Raw genomic sequence first — 22437 nt, forward strand, 5'->3', positions numbered from 1 at the left:
AGTGATATTGGGCCATTTTTGGCCTTTGAAATTGGCAGTTTCCTGTGAGTTCAACCTAATGGTTGGACTGTTGCAACACACACTGTACTTCTCTCTGTCTGTATCTTATATTTGATTCGGTGTTATTGGGAACATGCACATGGTTAGAAATGCGTATTTAACAGCAGCCTTTAATAAACTGTCAGAGTCTGTCCATTATGTGCCAGCTGCTGGGGATGCAGGCGGGCATTACAGTCTTTTCTTTTTAGAACTTAGTATTGCCTATGACATCTGATGTTTAGTTTTCTATATTTTTGAGTAAAAATCTCTGTTTTTGCAGAGCTTCATTGATTTGAAATTTTATAGTTAAGCCAATTTGGACTGAAACTTCTTTTTGTACTACTTGCAAAAAAGATTTGAGAAAATTTTATTTGAAGTTTTTTGGATGGGAGGGGAAGCATTGGCTATAGAAAACTTAAGTTTCTTAGAAATAATACTAAGACATTATTTTCTTTCTTCATTCTCATTCTCTCATCAGTATACAGTGGAGTTTTCCAGAGGCTAACAAAATGATGTGTGATATCGGATTGAATGCAGAGCAGATAAGAGAATCCAACTTTCTTCTTATGTCAGATATTAAAGACATTTACAAAAATATAAAACAATGTCACTCATCTCCCTAAATTTTATTTCATTTTTGAGAATAATTACTCTTCATAAAAATGTACTTTATGTTAATATGTGTTAGGCTTATTTTTTTTATCAAGTTAGTAAGCAAATATTTTTTAATTTCTAATATGGTAAGAATTGATAGATGTAGCCCACATAAACCAAAGCCCTTTGAGGTACTTGTTAATTTTTAAGAGTTCAAAAGGGTTCTGAGGTGATAGTTTGAGATCTGCTGTCTTAAGGGTGTTGGGGAAGGTATGGGAGTAAAGAGTACAGGAGAGGAGGGTAGCTTGGAAAAGGTGATATATCTGTGAGTTAAACGAGAGTGATTGTGGTCCCAGCAACACAGTATGTGGAGAATGAACATAAGGTCTTGGTTTTGTCAGTGACTAAATTGCAGAGTCATGTGAAGCAGTGATGTACTAGAAAAACTGCAGCTTTGGAAGTAGTTTGCCCCAGGTTCAAATCCCAGCTCTACTACTTGCTAAGAATTTGTGACCTTGGGCAAGTTATTTAAACTCTGGATCTCAGTTTCCTCATCTACGAAATGAGAATAGCATCTACTTCATGGGTTATGAGAATTAAATTGGGTTATTATAGGTAAATTATCGTATAGTGTTGGAAGCACAGGCTTTTGAATTAGACTTGGGTTAGAATCTCAGTTGTGCCACTTGGTATTTCTGTGACCTCAAACAAGTAACTCATTCTCTGGACCTCAGTTTCTTTATCTGTATAGGGAGAATAATCGTATCTACTTACAAGAGTATTGAGAATTAAATGAGATAATGTGTATAAAGTACCTGTACAGCGCCTGACAAGTAAGTTTCAAAAATTAAGTTCTCAAAAAATATTAGCTATTATGTGCCTAACGCAGTGCCTGGCAGATAGGTGATCAGCACGTTTTTTTCCCATTACCCTGAGGTTTGCTCTTACTTTGAAACAGCTTGTCACTAAGAGTAGGTTTATACAGTTTAGCTTCTTCGTTCTTCCCCTTGCATCTTATCCTAGAACCAATGGTCTTAGCTCCCTTGGTCACTAAGGTCTTTTTCTGTCTGGTTCCTCTAGATTTTGCCTTCAAGATTAGAAGCTTAGATATTAGTTTGTCTTATTCCTAATGAGATGGGCATTGCTTCTGTTATTACAGAATGCTTGCTTTTTTCACTATCATAGCTTTTCTCTTCGAATTCATATAAGCACTCACTGAGTACTTACTATTTGTCAGACTGTGGAGATATAAACATATTTATTACAATACAAACTCAAGGATCCTATATTACAACGGTAGGTGAGTGAAACATATAAAAAAAAATTAAGGTACAGTTAATGAATACTACAGTAGAAATAGTTTCAAGGTTCAGAATAGCCCAGAGCAGGAATGATAAGCTCCTTTGGGAGGGATAGAGAAGAAGATTGTAAAGGTCTTTTTGAAGGTGGTGATATTTGAGTTTGAGATTGAAGGATGACTAGGGAAGAAGGGAAGATAGGACATTTTGGGCAGAAGCAACAGCATGTGCTAAAGTATTGAGGTTTGTGAGAGGTAAGAATTGTGGAGACCCAGTTGATGAGGCTAGAGAGGCACACAGGGATCAGGTCATAAAAATACCTTAGATGTTGTGTAAATAGGTTTCCTTTATTTAGTTCAGTACTTGCTTGTGCCTCTTGCATCAGGTGCCATGCCAAATTTGAAGGGAACAAAGGTAAATTAGGTGTGGTTTCTGGACCATCGAGTAAGTGCTGGTATTTTTAGGAAGATCACTTTGAATGATATTTAGGGAGGAAGGGGAGAGGGAAGAACACAGGTCTGAGACTGTTGGAGTAGCTCAGTTAAGGAAAAAAAACAAACAAACCCCAGTGCTTCAAGTCGATTCCGACTCATAGTGACCCTATAGGACAGAGTAGAACTCCCCCAGAGAGTTTCCAGGGAGTGCCTGGTGGATTTGAACTGCTGACCGTTTGTTTAGCAGCTGTAGCACTTAACCACTGTGCCACCAGGGTAGAAGAAGAGAGGGAAGAACACAGGTCTGAGAGTGTTGGAGTAGCTCAGTTGAGAGAAGATGGAATTTAGGCAAAGTGGATGAGAGAAAGATTTAGGAGGTAAAATGGACTAGAATTAGAGACTGGATGGGAATGCTGTGGTTAGATGGAAAAGAGTCAACGATGATATATTTCTGGCTTGGAAAACTGAGTGGGCACTATAGAAAAAAGGGCAGATGTGGAGACTAAGGTTGATAATTTTACTTTTTATCGAGATCTCTTTGATACCTAGTTTCTTTTCCTAGCTTCTTTTTATTTTATCCTTCCTATGCAATTTATATACCCTGCTTTGAAAGATTAATCATGGGTTGTAAGATACCTGCCCTAGTATCATCAGCTATTTATTACAAACAACAGCAACACCAAAAAACCTGTTGCTGTCAATTGCTACTGGTAGCGACCATATAGGATAAAGTAGAACTGCCCCATAGGGTTTCCAAGGAGCAGCTGATGGATTCAAACTGCCAGCCTTTTGGTTAGCAGCCATAGCTCTTAACCACTGTGCCACCAGGGCTCTACTCTTTACAATAGTAATCACAAAATCCACATTGGAGATTTGTTGTTGTTGTGTGCCATGGAGTCCATTCAAACTAATAGCAACCCTATAGGACAGGGTAGAACTGCCCCATAGGGTTTCCAAGGAGGGGCTGGTGAATTTGAACTACTGAGTGGTTACTAGCCTGAGCTCTTCACCACTTTGCCAGCAGAGCTCCCGTTTGGAATTTAGGTTTTGTTTTTTCGACAAGAATAGTCCTTTTTTTTTTTTTTTTTAAACTGTACTTTAGGTGAAAGTTTACACCTCGAGTTAATCTCGCATACAAAATTTTATACACATATTGTCATGTGACAGTAGTTGCAATCCTTACAATGTGACAGAACACTCCCCCTTTTGACCCTGGGTTTCTTGTGTCCATCCAGCCAGCTCCTGTCCCTTTCTGCCTTCTCATCCTCCCTCTGGACAGGAGCTACCCCTTTGGCCTCATGTATCTGCTTGAAATAAGAAGCACACTCTGCATGAGTATTATTTTTTATAGTGTAGTCTAACCTTTGTCTGAAGAGTACTCTTCAGGAATGGTTTTAGTTCTGGGTTAACATTGTGTCCCGGAGCCATGACTTCAGGGGTTTCTCTGGTCTCAGACCATTAAGTCTGGTCTTTTTATGTGGATTTAAGTTTTGTTCTGTTAGGCACTCTCTGTTGTGTCCCCTGTCAGGGCGGTCATTGGTGGTAGCTGGGCACCATCTAGTTCTTCTGTTCTCAGGCTGATGGTTTATGTGGCCGTATTGTCTCTTGAGCTAATATATTCCTTGTGTCTTTGATGTTCGTGATTCTCCTTTGCTCCAAGTGGATTGGGACCAATTTATGTATCTTAGACGGCTGCTCGCAAGCTTTTAAGACCCTAGAGGCCACTCACCAAAGTGGGATGCAGAACATTTTCTTAATAAACTTTGTTGTGTCAGTTGACCTAGATGTCCTCCGAAACCATGGTCCCCAGACCCTGGCCCCAGCTATTCTGTCCCTCCAAGTGTTTGGTTGTGTTCAGGAAATTTCTTAGCTTTTGGTTTAGTCCAAGTGTGCTGACTTTCCCTGTATTGTGTGTTGTGCTTCCCCTTCACCCAAGATGATTCTTGTCTACTATCTAGTTAGAGAATTCTCCTCTCCCATCCTCACTACCCTTGTAACCATCAAAGAATGTTTTCTTCTTTGTTTAAATGTTTTCTTGAGTTCTTATAATAGTGGTCTCACACAACATTTGTCCTTTTGTGACTAATTTCACTCAACATTATACCCTCCAGATTAATCTATCTTGTGAGATGTTTCGCGGATTCTCCATTGTTCTTTATGGTTGTGTAGTATTACATTGTGTGTGTGTACCGTAATTTATCTGTTGGTCTACTTACTGATGGGCACCTAGGTTGTTTCCATCTTTTTGCTATTGCTAACAGTGCTGCAGTGAACATGGGTATACATGTATCTGTTCGTGTGATGGCTCTTATTTCTCTAGGGTGTATTCCAAGGAGTGGGATTGCTGGGTCATATGGTACTTCTATATCTCGTTTTTAAGAAAGTGCCAAAATGATTTCTAAAGTGTTTGTACCATTTTGCATTCCCACCAGCAATGCCTAAGTGTTCCAGTCTCTCCACAACCTCTCCAACATTTATTATTTTGTGATTTTTGGATTAGTGCCAGCCTCGTTGGGGTGAGATGGTACCTCATTGTAGTTTTGATTTGCATTTTTCTAATGGCTAATGATCATGAGCATTTCTTCATGTATCTGTTAGCCGCCTTAGTATCTTCTTTGGTGAAGTGCCTGTCCATATCCTTTGCCCATTTTTTAATTGGGTTGTCTTTTTGTTGTTGAGGTGTTACAGTATCTTGTAGATTTCAGAGATTAGACCTTGATCGGATATGTTGTAGCCAAATTTTTTTTCCAGTCTGTAGATTGTGTTTTTACTCTTTTAGTGAAGTGTTTTGATCAGCGTTAAGTGTTTGATTTTTAGGAGCTCCCAGTTATCTAGTTTCTCTTCTGGTGTTTGTGCATTGTTTGTTATGTTTTGTATTCTGTTTAAGCCATGTATTAGGGTTCCTCATGCTGTCCCTATTTTTTCCCCCTGATCTTTATTGTTTTAAATTTTATATTTAGGTCTTTGATCCATTTTGAGTTTGTTTTTGTGCATGGTGTGAGGTCTTGTTTCATTTTTTTGCAGATGGATATCCAGTTATGCCAGCACCATTTGTTAAAGAGACTGTCTTTTCCTCATTTAACAGACTGTGGGGCTTTGTCAAGTATCAGTTGCACATAGGTGGATGAATTAATGTCTGGATTCTCAATTCTGAGCCATTGGTCTATGTATCTGTTGTACCAGTACCAGGCTATTTTGACTACTGTGGTAGTATAATACATTCTAAAATCAGGTAGTGTGAGGCTTCCCACTTTGTTCTTCTTCTTCAGTAATGATTTAGTTATCCAGGGCCTCTTCCCTTACCATATGAAGTTGGTGATTTGTTTCTCTGTCTCCTTAAAAAAAAACGTCATTGGAATTTGGATTGGGATTGCATTGCATCTGTAGATCACTTTGAGTAGAATCGGCATTTTCACAATGTTGAGCCTTCCTATCCATGAGCATCGTATATTTTCCCACTTATGTAGGTCTCTTTTGGTTTCTTGCAGTAGTGTCTTGTAGTTTTCTTTATTTATGTCTCTGGTTACCTTATTCCTAAGGGCTATTGTAAATAGTATTGATTTGGTGATTTATTTTTATTTATTGTGCTTTAAGTGAAAGTTTACAAATCAAGTCAGTCTCTCATACAAAAACATATATACACCTTGCTATGTACTCCTAGCTGCTCTCCCCCTAATGAGACAGCACACTCCTCTCCACCCTGTATTCTCTGTGTCCATTCAACCAGCTCCTGTCCTCCTCTGCCTTCTCATCTCGCCTGCAGACAGGAACTGCCCACATAGTCTCATGCGTCTACTTGAGCCAAGAAGCTTACTCCTCACCAGTATCATTTTCTGTCTTATAGTCCAGTCCAATCCCTGTCTGAAGAGTTGGCTTCGGGAATGGTTCCAGTCTTGGGCTAACAGAGGGTCCGGGGACCATAACCACTGGGGTCCTTCTAGGCTCAGTCAGACCATTAAGTCTGGTCTTTTTATGAGAATTTGAGGCCTGCATCCCGCTATTCTCCTGCTCCCTCAGGGTTTCTCTGTTGTGTTCCCTGTCAGGGCAGTCATTGGTGGTAGCCAGGCACCATCTAGTTCTTCTGGCCTCAGGCTGATACTGACTGTGGTGTATGTGGCCCTTTCTGTTTGGGCTCATATTTACCTCGTGTCTTTGGTGTCCTTCATTCTCTTTTGGTCTGGGTGGGTTGAGACCATTTGATACATCTTAGATGGCCACTTGCTAGTGTTGAAGACCCCAGAGGCCATTCACCAAAGTGGGATGCAGAATGTTTTCTTAATACATTCCCTCCAGACCCCCGCCCCTGCTACTCTGGCCTTCAAAGAGTTCAGTTGTATTCAGGAAAGTTCTTTGCTTTTGGTTTAGTCCAGTTGTGCTGACCTCTCCTGTATTGTGTGCTGTCTTTCCCTTTACCTAAAATAGCTCTGGTCTACGCTCTAATTAGTGAATACCCCCCTCCCTCCCTTCCTTCCCACCCTGGTAATCATCAAAGAATATTTTCTTCTGTGTTTAAACTTTTTCTTGAGTTCTTCTAGTAGCGGCCTCATACAATATTTGTCCTTTTGTAGCTAATTTCACTCAGCATAATGCCTTCCAGATTCCTCCATATTATGAGATGTTTCACGGATTCATCGTTGTTCTTAATTGTTGTGTGGTATTCCATTATGTGAATATATCATTATTTATTTATGGTGATTTCCTTTTCAGAGTTGTTCTTGTTGGTGTAGAGGAATCCAGGTGAGTTTTGCACGTTTATCTTGTATGCTGATACTTTGCTGAAATCCTCTATTAGTTCTAGTAGTTTCTTGTGGATTCTTCAGGGGTTTCTGTGTATAAGATCGTATCATCTGCAAATAGAGATACTTGTTCTTTACCAATTTAGATGCCCTTTATTTTTCTTGTCTTATTACTCTGGCTAGGACCTCCAGCACAATGTTGAATAAGAGTGGTGATAAAGGGCATCCTGTTCTGGTTCCTGATCTCAAGGGGAATGCTTCCAGACACTCTCCATTTAGGATGATGTTGGCTTTGGCTTTGCATGTTGTTGTTAGGTGCTGTCTTAGTCACCTAGTGCTGCTATAACAGAAGTACCACAAGTGGATGGCTTTAACAAAGAGAAGTTTATTCTCTCACAGTCCAGTTGGCTAGAGGTCCAAATTCAGGGCGCTGGCTCCAGGGGTAGGAAGGCTTTCTCTCTCTGCCGGCTCTGGAGGAAGGTCCTTGTCATCAGTCTTTCCTTGATCTGGGAGCATCTCAGTGCAGGAACCTCAGGTCCAAAGGATACCCTCTGGTCCCCGCACTGCTTTCTTGATGGTATGAGGTCCCCTGTCTCTGCTCACTTCTGTCTTTTGTATCTCAAAGAGATTGGCTTAAGACAGTATCTAATCGTATAACTGCCACTAGTCCATCTCATGTCATCATAATGATAGGACTTACAACACATAGGGAAATCACTTAAAATGGTGGACAGTCACGCAGTACTGGGACTTATGGCACAGATAAGTGGACATGTTTTTGGAGGACACAACTCAATCCACGACAGGTGCCGTTGAGTCGATTCTGACTAATGGTGTCCCTATGCACAACAGAATGAAGCACTGCCTGGTCCTGTGCCATCCTCCCAGCTTTTGCCATGCTTGAGCCCGTTGTTGTAGCTGCTGTGTTAATTTATCTCATCGAGGATCTTCCTCTTTTTCGCTGACCCTCTAATTTACCAATCATGATGTCCTCCAGGGACTGCTCCCTCCTGACAACATGTCCAAAGTATGTGAGATGTAGTCTCGCCATCCTTGCTTCTATGGAGCATTCTGGTCATACTTCCCAGACAGATCTGTTTGATCTTTTGGCAGTCCATGGTATTTTCAGTATTCTGTGTCACTATCACAGTTCAGAGGAGTCAGTTCTTCTTCAGTAGTCCTTATTCATTTTCCAGCTTTTGCATGCTTGGCTTTGCATAAATGCCCCTTATTATGTTGAAGAATTTCCCTTCTCTTCCTATTTTGCTGAGAGTTTTTATCGTTAATGGGTGTTGGACTTTGTCAAATGCCTTTTCTGCATCAGCTGATAAGATCATGTGGTTCTTATCTTTTGTTTTATGTATGTGATAGATTGTGTTGATTGTTTTTCTGATATTGAACTATCCCTTGCATAGCTGGTATGAATCCCCCTTGGTCTTGATGAATTATTTTTTTGATGCGTTGTTGAATTCTATTGGCTAGAATTTTGTTGAGGATTTTTGGGTCTATGTTCTTAAGAAATATTGGTCTGTAATTTTCTTTTTTTGTGGTGTCTTTACCTGGCTTTGGTATTAGGGTTATGCTGGCCTTATAGAATGAGTTTGGTTATGCTCTGAAATGCCTTTAATAGTAGTGGTGTTAACTCTTCTCTGAAAGTTTGGTAGAGTTCTCCAGGGAAGCTGTCAGGGCTGGGGCTTTTTTTCCTTGGGAGTTTTTTTAATTACCTCTTCAGTCTCTTCTTTTTTACAGATTAATTTAGTTTTTCTACCTCGCTTCATGTTAGTTTAGGTAGTTAGCATGTTTCCAGAAATATGTCCATTCCTCTAGGTTATCAAATTTTTTGGTGTACAATTTTTCGTAATATTCTGTAATGATTCTTTTAATTTCAGTTAAGTCTGTTGTAATAACACCCATCTCATTTCTTTTTTGGGTTATTTGGTTCCTCTCCGTTTTTCTTTTTTTTTTTTTTGGTTTGGCTAGTGGTTTATCGATTTTGTTAATCTTTTCAAAGAACCAGCTTTTGGTCTTGTTAACTCTTTCAGTTGTCTTTGTGTTCTCTATTTCATTAAATTCTGCTCTAATTTTTATTATTTCCTTTATTCTAGTGCCTGAGGGCTTCTTTTACTGCTGTTTCTATTTGTTTGAGTTGTAGTGTTAATGTTTTGATTTTGGCCCTTCTTTTTGGATGTGTACATTTATTGCTATGAATTGAACTCTGAGTGCTGCTTTTTCTGTGTCCCAAAGGTTCTGGTAGAAGTTGTTTTCATTCTCATTTGATATCTGTGAATTTCTTTATTCTGTCCTTGATTTCTTCCCTGACCCAGTCATTAGTTTTTGAGCAAGGTGTTGTTCAGTTTCCATGTATTTGATTTGTTTTCCTTGCTTTTTCTGATACTGATTTCTACTTTTATTGTTCGAAAGATACTTTGTAATATTTCAATGTTTTGGATTTTCTTAAGGCTTGCTTTGCGGCCTAACATGTGGCCTATCTGGAGAATGTTCCATGTGCATTGGAAAAGAGAGTATACTTGTCTGCTGTTGAGCGGAGTGTTCTGTATATGTCTATGAGATCAAGTTGGTTGATTGTGGCATTTGGATCTTCTGTGTCTTTTGAGCATCTTTCTGGATGTTCTGTCCTTCACCGAAATTGGTGTGTTGAAGTGTGTTACTATTATTGTAGAACTGTCTATTTTTCTTTTCAATGCTGTTAGAGTTTGTTTTGGAGCCCTTTCATTGGGTGTGTGAATATTTATTATGGTTATGGCCTCCTGTTGTATTGACCTTTTAATCATTATATAGTGTCCTTCCTAATTCTTAGTGGTGGATTTTGCCTTAAAGTCTATTATTTAGAGGTGAATATTGCCACGTCTGCTCTGTTTTGATTGTTGTTTGCCTGATAATTTTTTTTTTCCATCCTTTTGAGTTTTCATTTGTTTATGTCTTTGAGTCTGAGGTGTGTCTTGTGTGGGCAGCATATAGACGGATAGTGTTAATCCGTTCTGGTACTCTGTCTGTTCATGCATTAATGCATTTACATTCAGTGTAATTATTGATAGGCATGAGTTTAGTGCTGTCATTTTGATATACGTGTATTTTTTGTGTGTTTTTGTTGACAATTTCTTTGTTCCACTTCATTTTCTGTGCTGAGTCATTTTTCTTTATGTATTCTCTTTTCATCTTTTTCATTGTTGTTAATTTTGTATTTGCTGAATCTTTATGTTTGTCTTCTGTTTTATATGTAGATTTGTTATTTTCCTTTGTGGTTACCTTAATATTTACCTCTGTTTTTCTAAGTTTAAGCCAGTCTTTCATTTCTTGATATCACCTTAACTTCTCCATATGAAAGTTTTATGACTACAGTATTTAGGCCCTCTTGCTTGTTTTAATGTTGTCATCTTTTACGTATTGACATCTCTGTTTCCCTATTTTAGTGTTTTAGCTTTGACTTATTTTTGTGACTACCATGTCTGATTGCTCTGTCTTGTGTTCTAGTCTTGAGTTGTTATCTGATATTATTCTCTAGTTGAAGTACTCCCTTTAGTATTTCTTGTAATTTTGGTTTGATTTTTACGAATTCCCTTAACTTCTATTTATCTGGAAATGCCCTAATTTCATCTTCATATTTGAGCAACAGTTTTGCTTGATATATGATTCTTGGCTGGGAGTTTTTTTCTTTGAAGGCTTCACATATGTCATCTCATTGCCTTTTTGCCTGCATGGTTTCTGCTGAGTAGTCAAAGCGTAGTCTTATTGACTGTCCTTTATAGGGGGCTTTTCGTTTATCTCCAGGTGCCCTTAAAATTCTCTTTATGTCTTTGGTTTTGGCAAGTTTGATTATGTCTTGGTGACTTTCTTTTGGGATCTACCCTGTGTAGTGTTTGATGAGCTTCTTGGATAGGTATCTTCTCGTCTTTCAAGATATCAGGGGAGTTCTGCTAACAAATCTTCAACAATTCTCTCTGTATTTTCTCTTATCACCCCCCCCCACCCCCCGTTCTGGTATGCCAGTCACTCGTAGGTTATTTCTCTTGGTAGAGTCCCACATAATTCTTAGGGTTTGTTCAACTTTAAAACTCTCTTATCTGATTTTTCCTCAAATAATTGCTTTCAAGTGCTTTATCTTCAGTCTCACTAATTCTGACTTCCATTGCCTCAGCTCTGCTTCTTTGACTTTGTATTGAGTTGTCTAATTCTGAAATTTTATTAATCTCATGGATTTCTGTTTGCTGTCTCTCTATGGATTCTAGCAGCCTGTTAAATTTGTCATTTTGCTCTTAAATACCTTTCCTAAATTCTTCTGTTGCTTTGTCTGCATGTTCCTTGGCTTGGTCTGTGTTTTCCCTGATCTCCTTCCTGATCTCTTGAAGAGCTCTGTAGAGTAATCTTTTGAATTCTACCTCAGGTAATTCCAAGATCTTATCTTTCTCTGAGATGTTTCTTGGTTCTTTGTTTTGCCTGCTCGCTGGAGCCATCATGGTTTGTCACTTTGTGATTTGATATTCACTTTTGTCTCTGAGCTATTAACGAGCTATTAAATTTATTTATTGTATGTTTGCTTACCGTGTCCTAGCTTCTTGTTTTGTTTTGATATGCCCAGATAGGCTGGTTGTGTGAGTTGTTTTGATTATTGGCGTCTTTGAAACTCTCACATCCTGTCACCAGGTGGTTAGAGCTGCTACTAGATATGTGAGCCTGGGAGTTCTTTGACTTTTCTTGTGTGGATTCAGCTCAGGTGTCCAGGTCATCGGTCATCAAGTGTGTGGTGTAGACTGTCACATTCCATCCTAGACAGGCAGGGCTACATAGGGGTGACTGGAGCAGGCAAAGGTATCTGGCTGCAGTAGGGAGTTATGTGCGGAGCAAGGTGGAGGGCTGAGTGCCTAGGTTGAAGGCTTGTCCCTGTTCCCTAGAGTGTGTAGGCAGGTAGGTTTTGTAGCTGGACTTTGGATACCCCATGCTGTTGGCTGTAAGGACTGGGACCAAAGTAGAGCTGGAAGTATCCTTGGACCCCTGTCGTGGCTAGCTAGTTATAGTGGGTTAAGCTTAAGCTGCCAACCCTCAGGACTCTGATGTGGGTAAGTGAGAACCCCGCTTAACTAAAGGGCAGGGTGATGTTAGATGTCACGAATTTGCCATTCCCCCTTAGCTGCTGCAGCTTAAAATAGGCGTCAGGTATATACCCTGCTGTACTATGCTAATAAGGGCCTGCGCTGTTGAATGGGACCACACAGGTCTAGGTAGGGGTTAAAGGTATTTGAAGTCCATGGACCCCTTATGCGTGTGCCTAGGCAAAGGGGCAGTGCCTACCTGCTTAGGGGGTGTGGTGATTTTTTTTTAAGGCAGGAGAGTGGTTTGGATTTGGTTTACCCTGAGGTCCCAGCTTAGATGAGCTGGGGCTTTCCTTTTTTGTTTGTTCATTTGTTTATTTGTTCCCTCTCCAAAGCGAGAGATTCGCTGGGGCACTAGGAGTTTCACTTCCAGCCCGGGGGGACAGCAATGGCTGAACACTGCTGCATCGGCACCGACAAGTAGAGCTGGAAACGGGTGATTGAGGGAACGAGAGGCACTCCCAGAGGCAAAAGGGTTATTTTGACCCCGTGTGTTAGGTTAGATGCTTCCACTTAACTTTTGCAGATCCAGCACCTTTTCCTCCTGGCTCCAGAGGCTTGTGCAGACTCTCTGCTGTTCAGTTTCTCCCAGTGTGGTAAAAATGTGTCCCAAGTGCTACTGTTCGTTTCAGCCTGTGTACACCAAATGGTCCAGCCTGCAGGGTGCCAGCTAGGTCAGACTGGCACTTTGCTACTTCTGAACTGTCTCTCTGTTCCCCTGCTGCTCAGTCCAGTTCCTCAACTTTGTCTTTGATGTTCAGTACGCCTAGATTATCATATATAATTGATTTACTTGTTTTTTCAGACCTTTGTTGTAAGAGGGACCAAAGGAGTCATCTGACTATTTGGCCGTCTTGGCCCCGCCTCAGTCATTTTTTTTTAAAGGGTTAGTTTGCCCTTAAAAATTTTTTTTTTTTGCCACAATACCTTGATAAATGTTTGACCACTAAGGATGGCTCCTGAATGAGGTTTATCATTAACTGGCTACTACATGGTGGAAACTTGGGTAGAAAGAGAAGGAAACAAGTTTGATGAAATTGAGAATTAAGATGGTTTTGATTTAAAGTGAAATATAGAAGGACCTTAACTGAATCGAGGCTTAAAAAGGCTTAGAGCTGTAGTCCAAGGGAGCTAGTTGGTTTTTCTTAGAGTCCCATCATACACATGTTTAACTTGTCAATTTCAACGAATACATTTGCCAAAAACAGAAGGTGAATAATTTAAAGAATGTGATAGGCCTGCCATCCCAGTCATAGTTACTGTGGAAGCAGACTGCCACATCTTTATCCTTTGGAACGGCTGGTTGGTTTGAAACGCATACCTTTTAGTTATCAGCTGAGGGTTTAACTACTGCGGCACCAAGGCTCCTTATCCATAAAGATAACAACCTTGAAAGTCCCCTGGGACAGTTCTGCTCTGTCCTACAGAGTCGCTATGAATTGGAATTAACTTGACGGCAGTGAATTTGGTTTAGTTTGAAGTCCAGATTGTAAAGGACTTTGAAGTTTGAACTCTGGGTAGACAGGAAGGGCCACCTTAGGTTTTTAAGCAGGAGAGTGACATGAGCAGGCATATATGGGGAAGATAATCCACGGTATTGTGGGGGTTGGATTGCGTGGGTAGAGTCCAGAAATTCAAATAGAAGGTTGCTTAATAGTTGAAGTCAAAAAATGAGGAGGGTCTAAATTAACTTTGGTAACAGGGAAGATAGGGAAGACAAGTTAAGACATCCTCAGGAGGCAAAAATTAAAATTTAGTGAAAAACTGGTTAATAGCTGTTAAAAAATTGGATTAGAAGTAAATCGGTGCAAAGGTTAGTGATGCTACCTTTTCATACATGCCCTAACTTGTAGTAGCTGTGCGAGGAATCTGATAAGTCAAATAAACGGGTATTTTTGCACAGGAGTTAATTTTGTTCCTTTTTCTTCTCTTCCTTTCCTCTACATCCTCCCCCCACCCCCCGTTACGTTTGGGAAAGAAGTAAACACAAAGAACGGAAGAGAAAATGGTGAGCATGTAAAAGAAAAGAGAGATGTCAAATTCAGCATTTTGTCATTTGAGATTGGCAATAATCCAGCCTCATTTTCCTTGAAAAAATTTGGCCAATATAATTAATATAAATTATTTAATTCAGATTGACTTTTTAAAAAAATGTTTGTTTTTGTTGTTGAGAATATACATAGCAAAACATATACCGATCCAACGGTTTCTACATGTACAATTCAGGGACATTGATTCCAATCATTGTGCAATCATTGTACACTCTCCTTTTCTGAGTCGTTCCTCCCCCATTAACATAAACTCACTGGCCTCTAAGTTTCCTATTTAATCTTTTGAGTTGCTGTTGTCAATTTGATCTCATATATAGATAGTTCTTAAAAGAACACAATGCTCAAGGTGGACATATTTTACTAGTTAAGCAAAACTATTGTTTGGTTTTAAGAAGACTTCAGGGGATATTTTTGTTTTAAGATTTAAAGATTATCTCAGGAATTCATCCACCCTCTGTGGCTCCTGAAAGCCTGAACTCTTTGGGAATTTGAAATTCTGTTCTACATTTTCCCCCTTTTGATCATGATTCTTCTAGAGAATCTTTGATCAAAATGGTCAGTAATGGTAGCCAGGCACCATCCAGTTCTGGTTTCATGGCAGAGGAGACAGTTGTTCATGGAGGCAATTAGCCACACGTTCTATATCCTTCTTTCTCTATTGCCCCAGGTAGATAGAGACCAACTGTTGTGCCTTGGATGACTGCTTATAAGTTTTTAAGACCCCAGGCACTATGCAGGGAATTAAGAAGTATAACAGAAGCACACGTTATTGGGCCAATGAACTGTGATATCCCATGAAACCATGGCCGTAAGCCTCCAAACCAAGGAACCAAATCCCTTGAGGTTTTTGGTTGTATATAAGCAGCCTCAACAGCCACTTTTTTTTGTTTTTTGGATCGTTGTTGTAAATATATCTTTCACACAGCTTTTGCCAGTTCAGCTTTTTACAGGTGTTCAGAGTGGCTTTTAACAAAAACGTGTTTTCATACATGGCCAAAATAATATTATCATAATTCTTCAATATTATAAATACAAGCTAGATACTAAATGCCTCTTGTCCAAAAAATGTCCTTCGTTGCTGACTTGTGGACCCAGTGTAGGCATCATTCACTGCATCTGATTACATCCGTTAAAAAATTCTTTTCAAATCCAGAACATTCATGACACCAGCTTGTTGAACGAAGCAGACCGGTTATCTTGCAGAAAGTCCCACCTGCTTTGCTTCTTTGGTGTCGTCTGGTCAGTTCCTCTAGTTCTTAATCAAGGCAAATATTGATGCATACTTCATATTTCATCACGTAAGAGACAAAGTATGTGATTGTCCCACCATTAGTGATGCTAAGATTGAAGGAAGTAATAATTTGTTTCTCCATTAAACATTTTCTATCTTATTATCAGAATGTAGTCTGGGTGGTGGTGTTACTTAAGCATTGCATAAGTGTCAGTGATTCAGCTAATGGTTTTAACCCAATTTATTGTTCTTACTTGAATAAGGAATTACAAAATGATGTTGCTTTTTTTTTTAATTCTTCATTTAGTAGCTATTGTACTTTTGTAACGTAGGCCTTTCCTTCAACTTGGGCTGCTTGATTACTCTGAAATACAGTTTCTACTGAAAAGATAAATGCTTAAATCTTTATCTTTCAATTACCAATTTTCATAGTTTAATAGCTGCCTCAAATGGTGGCTAGCTTGCACTGCTGTGTTTGTCTGTCTCTCTCTTTCATTCTTCTCTTTGCCTTAACTACTGCATGATTCCTCTGGTATTTACCCATCTTTTACATCACTGCCTGCTCTGTTTTTTACAGCACAGATATGATCATGTTTTCCCTCTTCTATTTTGGCTTTTTTTTTTTTTGAGGGACTCAGACATTTATTCATTAAGTGTGTTTTATCCGTTGCAATTATGACTTTTTTGCTCATATTGTCACAACTTTGGCCAGTGGGGATTCTTCCCACCTGGCTTCTGTGTCACGTTGACATGATGAGTCTGTGGGACTTAGCTTTTTTGTCTTATGCTCAATTTAAGCATTTTTCTTCCCTAGACTTGGAATTGGTCATTTTTACAAAGAACTTTGCTTTCTTGGTAGTAGGGATCAAAATTAAGGATTGAAAAAATCAAACCCATTGCTGTGGAGTCAGTTCCAACCCATGTAATTCCAGAAGTAATGCTGCTTTTAGCACATATCAGTGGGTAGTTAGAAACAAATTAAAAATTAATGAGTTTATATTGATATTCTCCAGTCAATTTTAGTATTGGTGTTTGTTTTCATTTAATTTCCTTGATTTTTTTTTCTCTTACTCTGAAAATCTTGATTCTTAACATCATGAACGGTGCTTGTTTGCTTAATCCTACAATATGAAGTAAATAAATATAATACCAACAGCCTACTAATGTCATTATTTTCATAGCTGTATGATTTTCCGTAGTGTGGCTGTACAATAACTTACTTATTCATATGTCATATGATGAACATTTGATTCCGATTCTTAGTGGCTCTATTGAACAGAGTAGAACTGCTCTGTAGCGTTTCCAAGGCTGTAAATCTTTACGGAAGCAGACTGTCACATCTTTCTCCTGTCGAGTGGCTGATGGATTTGAACCACCAACCTTTTGGTTAGCAGCTGAGCACTGTGCCACCAGGCTCCTCCCCAGTGACTTACTTATCTATATATTCTTATTGATGAGCATTTAGGTTATTTGTACGTTTTCTGACATAAACAATGCTGTAGTAAAGAGTAATTTTTTTTTTAGAAAAAGCACATGGGTTGTATGTTTTCTTATTGACTATCTGAAAATGTCCTTTTGTTTGTCATCACACCTGACCAAGTGTTTGAGTATAGAATATTCTTTAATTCAGGTAAAATTTACATGAAATGTTCAGACCCTAAGTATACAGTTTGAGTTTTGATAAATATACGTACTATATAAGCCATACTCCAGTCAAGATATTGAATATTTTCATCACTCCAGAAAATTCTTGTCACCCCTCCTAAGCAACTACTGCTGTGGAGTAGATTCTGACTCAGAACGACCCTATAGGACAGAGTAGAACTGCCCCATAGGGCTTCCAAGGCAGTAAATCTTTACGGAATCAACACTGCCACATCTTTGTCTCTTGGAGGTTGGTGGGTTCAAACTGCTGACCTTTCTGTTAGCAGCTGAGTGCTTTAACTTGTGCCACCAGGGCTCCTTTTATCACCATAAATTCATATAAATGGAATCTCTTGGTTCTCTTTAATTTGATATAATGTTTGAGGTTCATCCACATTGTTGTGTGTTCATTCTTTTTTTATTGCTTAGTAGTATTCACCTGGATGTATCAAAATTGGTTATCCGTTCACTGTTGGTAGACGTTTGAGTTGTTTTCTGTTTTTGGCAGTTGTGAGTAGGGCTGTAAGGAGATTTATGTGCACATCTTTTTGTGGACATACATTTTTATTTCTCTTGGGTAAATACCTAAGGGTAGATTTGCTGAGTTACAGAGTTGGTGTGTATATAACTGTATAAGAAAGCATCAGTTTTCTGAAGCGATTGGACCATTCTCCCCTCTGACCAGCAGTTTATAAGAATTCCACTTGCTTTTTTAATCATTTGTCAGTTGTTGCCTTAGATTTGGTGTGCTTATTCCATTTTTTCAAATTTTATTCCATTTATCTTTAAGGTAATTATTAATATGGTTGAACTTAAGTCTGCCACTTGCTATTTTCTGTTTGGCCCATCTGTTTTCCCCCCCCCCCCTCTGTTTTTCCTTTCTTCTGTTCTTTTGGGTTAACCAAATTATTTTTAGTATCCTATTTTAATTCCTTTATTTTTTTTAGCTATACCTTTTAGTATTTTTGCTGTTAATTTAAGGATTATAATATACATCCATGTCTAAGTAGAGCTGATATTAAGCTACTCCTTCACATTAAATGTAAAAACCTTACAACAGCAATGTTCTACTCACCTTGCACTGTTGTCTTTTGAGCTATTGTGACATGTATTTTAAAGCTACATACTTTATAAACTTAAAAATACATATTGTAATTTTTTGCAATGGACAGAGTTCCTTTAATAGAACTTTAAAAAAGAACATATATTTTTCCACGTATATACCATCATTTTAGTGTTCATCAGTCCTTATAGTTATTATCCAGGTCATTTAGCCTTGAGAATTACCTTTAGCATTTCTTATAGTCCAGGTGTAATGGTGATGAAGGTCCCTAGGTGTTAACCTACAGGGTGGTGGTTTGAACCCACCCAGCGGTGCAGCGGAAGAAGAAGCATGACGATCTGCTTCCGTAAAGATTATAGCCGAGAAAACCCTTTGGAACAGTTCTGCTCTGTAACACATGGAGTTGCCATGAGTCAGAATTGACTTGACGGCAACTAACAACAACAGCAACAATGGTCATGAATTCTTTCAGCTTTTGTTTATCTTTTGTCTTTATGTCTCACCTTAATTTTTTAAAGAATATTTTCATGGGATATAGAATTGTAGATTAACCTTCCCCTGCCCTCACTTTTGTTTCTTTTTCAGAACTTTAAATATGTCTTTCCATTGCCCTCTGGTTTGCATTGCTTCTATTGAGAAGTTTCTTGACATTTTTTAAAGTAATTTTTCTGCCTGTCTTTTCTCTTAACTGGGGCTCCTATTACATGAATCATTCTCAAGGTTGAGTAATTTTGACTGGTCTTCCAGTCCACTCACCCTTTCTTTAACGTCCAATCTGCTGTTAGGTTTTTTTTTTTTTTCCTTTTTGACATTGTATTTTTTAGTTCTAAAAAGTTTATATTTTGTGCTGAGATTCCTCATCTGTTCAGTGATTATAACCATCTTTTCCTTTAAGTCATCAAACAAATTTTACTAGTTGCTTTACAGTTCTTGCTATTAACTTCAACATCTGGGTCATCTTATGATCATTTTGTATTAACTGCCTTTTCTCTTGGTTGTGGGTCATCATTTGATTAATGGATATTACGGGATTATATGTTACAGAGACTCAGGATTGTGTTGTTTTCCTCTGAAGTGTTGATTTCTATTCTACTGGGCAGTTAAATTTGATCTTAGTCTTAGGGCAGATCTCCTCCTCCTAGTGCTAGTATGTGATCTTTATTCCTAAGGTGAGGCCTTTTTTGAAGTTTTTCAAAGGGAAACTGGAACGTGTAAACCTGGCCCTTCTAACTTTGCAAACTCCAAACTTTTTCACCCTTGTGGGCAGCCAGAGAAATTTCTTCTCAGCCTTCTCAACCTGCTAGCACCTTTTCACAGGGCACCTTGGAATCTCCATGCATGTATAATTCAGGGGTCATTCAAAGAATTGAGACATTTCTGTGCAGATTTTAGGGCAACTCCCTGGTTTCCAGCGTTTCCCCTCGTTAGTTCAGGTGGTCTGGCAACACTGAATTTTATCTTTGTTACCTCAGGCTAGAAAACTGCGTCTTTGTGCTTGATTTCTTGTTGCTACATGCTTCCTGGACTGAAAATTACCTTCAGGGGAAATGCTGAATAGATAAGGCTCTCACTCATTACAGTTCAGGGCTCTCACTGATTGCAGTTACTTTCTTTCAAGGGTCAAATCCCATGTAGTTTCTGTTTGTTTTGGGGTGGGGGGCTCTCTGGTTCCTTCAGAGAGTTGTTAAAATTTGTTCAAATTGATAATTGTTACCTGCAGAGGATTAATCCAATTCAAGCTCTTCTGCCATTACTAGAACCAGAAATCTATAGAATTTTAAAGTCATAATCCTTGCCCTTCAGCACTCTATAAATGTTTCATTGTCTTCCAGCATTCAGTGTTTGTTATGGATTGAGTTGTGTCCCCCAAAATATGTGTTGTAAATCCTAAACTCTGTGCCTTTGGTTATAATCCCATTTGGGAATGGATTGTCTTTGTTGTTAAGTTAAATGAGGCAAGATTAGTGTAGGGTGTGTTTTGAGTCAGTCTCTTATAAAATATAAAATGAGCAGATCAAGCAAGCAGAGATGCGGGAAGATTGATGCCAAGCCACATGGAAATCTCCAAGGAACCAGGAGACAGAAGCTGGAGAGACAATGACAGTGACCCTGTTACCGGAGAATGGCCTCGGTTCTTGTCTTCAGTGTAGGAAAGAATTCAAACACGGAGACAAATAGTGCCAAGCGAGCAGAGGTTTATTAGCAAGCAGGGGGTTAGCAGTAAAAGTACACTTGACTAGGAAGTGTCAAGTGGGCTACTCAGAGAAAGAATCGAAGTGCCCTGATAGTCCTTTTCTTATGGTTTTATACCCTTCTTGTCTCTTATCTGTCTCTGTTAACATTTAAAAGCCAGGACAGGAATGCCTGTGGAGGCTAGTTCCTTGGCTTAAGGTTTAACTATGTAGGGACCATCTTAATGAGGAATGTCACCACTTCTTGTCTCTTCTTCTTTCCAAGTGTCAGCTCTCCCCGTCCCCCTTACAACCCCAGACCTGATAGAGAAAGCCTTCCCCTAGAGCTGACACCCTGATTTTGGACTTCTAGCATCCTAAACTGAGAAAATAAATTTTGTTTGTTGAAGGCATCCACTTGTGGTATTTCTGTTTTAGAGGCACTAGATAACTAAGACAGTGTTATAGATGAGAAATCACTGACAGTGATTTTCTTTAGTGTGTAGTTAGCTTGTTTAAACCTACAGATTAAGTTCTTCTTGTATTTTAGGAAAATTTTATTCTATCATTTTTGAAAAATCAAATCAGAGATGTCATTGATAGTAAAATACATCATTATTTTATATACCTCTAGGATAAAAAATCTGCAATTTAATTTTTAATTTTTTTTTAATGAAAATGTATACAGCAAAACATACATCAGTTCAGCAATTTCTACAGGCAAAATTCAGCGACATTGATTGCATTCTTCAAGTTATGCAACCGTCCTTGCTATCTTTTTTGAATTATTCCACCTCATTAACATAATTTCACTGCCCCCTAAGCTTCTCCTCTAACCTTTTGAATCGCTGTTATCAGTTTAATCGCATATGGATAATTCTTTAAAAAAGCACAATGTTATAAGGTGAACATTTTTTACTAATTAAGCTAACTAAACTATTGTTTGGTTTAAAGATGACTGCATGGGATAGTCTTTGTTTAAAGTTTAAGGTTTTTAAAGATTATCTCGGCAATAATTTTGGGAAGTAACTACAAGTTTAATGATTAACACCATAGATTATAGAATGCATTCCCACTTAAGAGATATTAAAAATGAAAATTTGCTTCTTAAAGTTGATAAAATACAGTGTATCTTTGGATATTGTTTTTTCACTTACTGATTTGAATGGGTTTAAGATGAAAGAGGGAAATAGGAGACAAGGCACATACAGCTCTATTGAGGATTTTTGCTGTAAAGAGAATGAGGGGCAAAAAGGGTGGTAGCTAGAGCGGTAAATGGAGTCAAGACTTTTTAATAGGGGAAACAATGCTGTGTATATGTGCTGAGGGAAAAGGCCTTGTAGGGAGGGGAAAATTAATTAAGGTAGGACAGAATTCCTGGAGTAATGTCCTTAAACAGGCAAGATGATACAGTAGGATTCAGTGCATAAGGGGATTAAGTGCTTAGAGAGCAAGCAGTTTGTCAATAGTAAAAGAGTTCAGTAGGTGGGAGATCATAGAAAGGCCTCTTATAGTTTCTTGTTTCACTGAGAAAATAGAAGTAAGGTCCTTAGATGAGGGGTCAAGTGGGGGAGGAGATGTTAGATGTTTGAAGAAAGAAGTTGTACAGGAGATGGATAGACTAGGAAAATTTACAGTATAATTTCTGGGCAGTGTTAAGAGCCCATTTGAGGTAATTTCTGACTGGCTAAAAAAAAATTTTTTTTTTTTTTACTTTTAGTTCACGTTTGTAAGTTTTTCTCCACCTGTGTCTAGCTTTGTAGATTGATAAAGTAGGTAGAAAGTTGGTTAACCCAGGGTTATGATTTATCCAACTGAATAATATAAAATGAGAAGGGCGAGGGATTTGAAGGAAAATGCAAGAGAGTGATATTTCGTTTCACCTAAACATTGCAATGTACGTATATAGTGGATAAGGATTAAGAAAAGAAAAAATCATATGCAAAATGACCGATACTTCTTTAATATCATCGAACATTTAGGGATATTATTGGTGAAGTCAGGTGGATCTTGACTGAAAGCAGAGAATACCAGAAAGATGTTTACCTGTGTTTTATTGACTGTGCAA

General features: G+C 38.6%; 1 protein-coding gene across 3 annotated transcripts in view; it reads left to right on the forward strand.

The window, feature by feature from the left end:
• The window catches only part of CNOT6 (CCR4-NOT transcription complex subunit 6), a 97226-nt gene that overhangs the window by 22792 nt on the left and 51997 nt on the right, over positions 1-22437 (forward strand). Inside the window, exon 2 of one of the 3 annotated variants that reach the window (XM_064279289.1) lies at positions 14191-14217. The exons of the other annotated variants lie outside the window; for them this stretch is intronic. The gene's annotated coding sequence lies outside the window, so the exon portion shown is untranslated. The remainder of the gene's footprint in view (positions 1-14190; positions 14218-22437) is intronic. 3 annotated transcript variants of the gene reach the window in all.

This window comes from Loxodonta africana, chromosome 2 (assembly GCF_030014295.1).
Source record: "Loxodonta africana isolate mLoxAfr1 chromosome 2, mLoxAfr1.hap2, whole genome shotgun sequence".
In the NCBI taxonomy this organism is placed as follows: domain Eukaryota; kingdom Metazoa; phylum Chordata; class Mammalia; order Proboscidea; family Elephantidae; genus Loxodonta; species Loxodonta africana.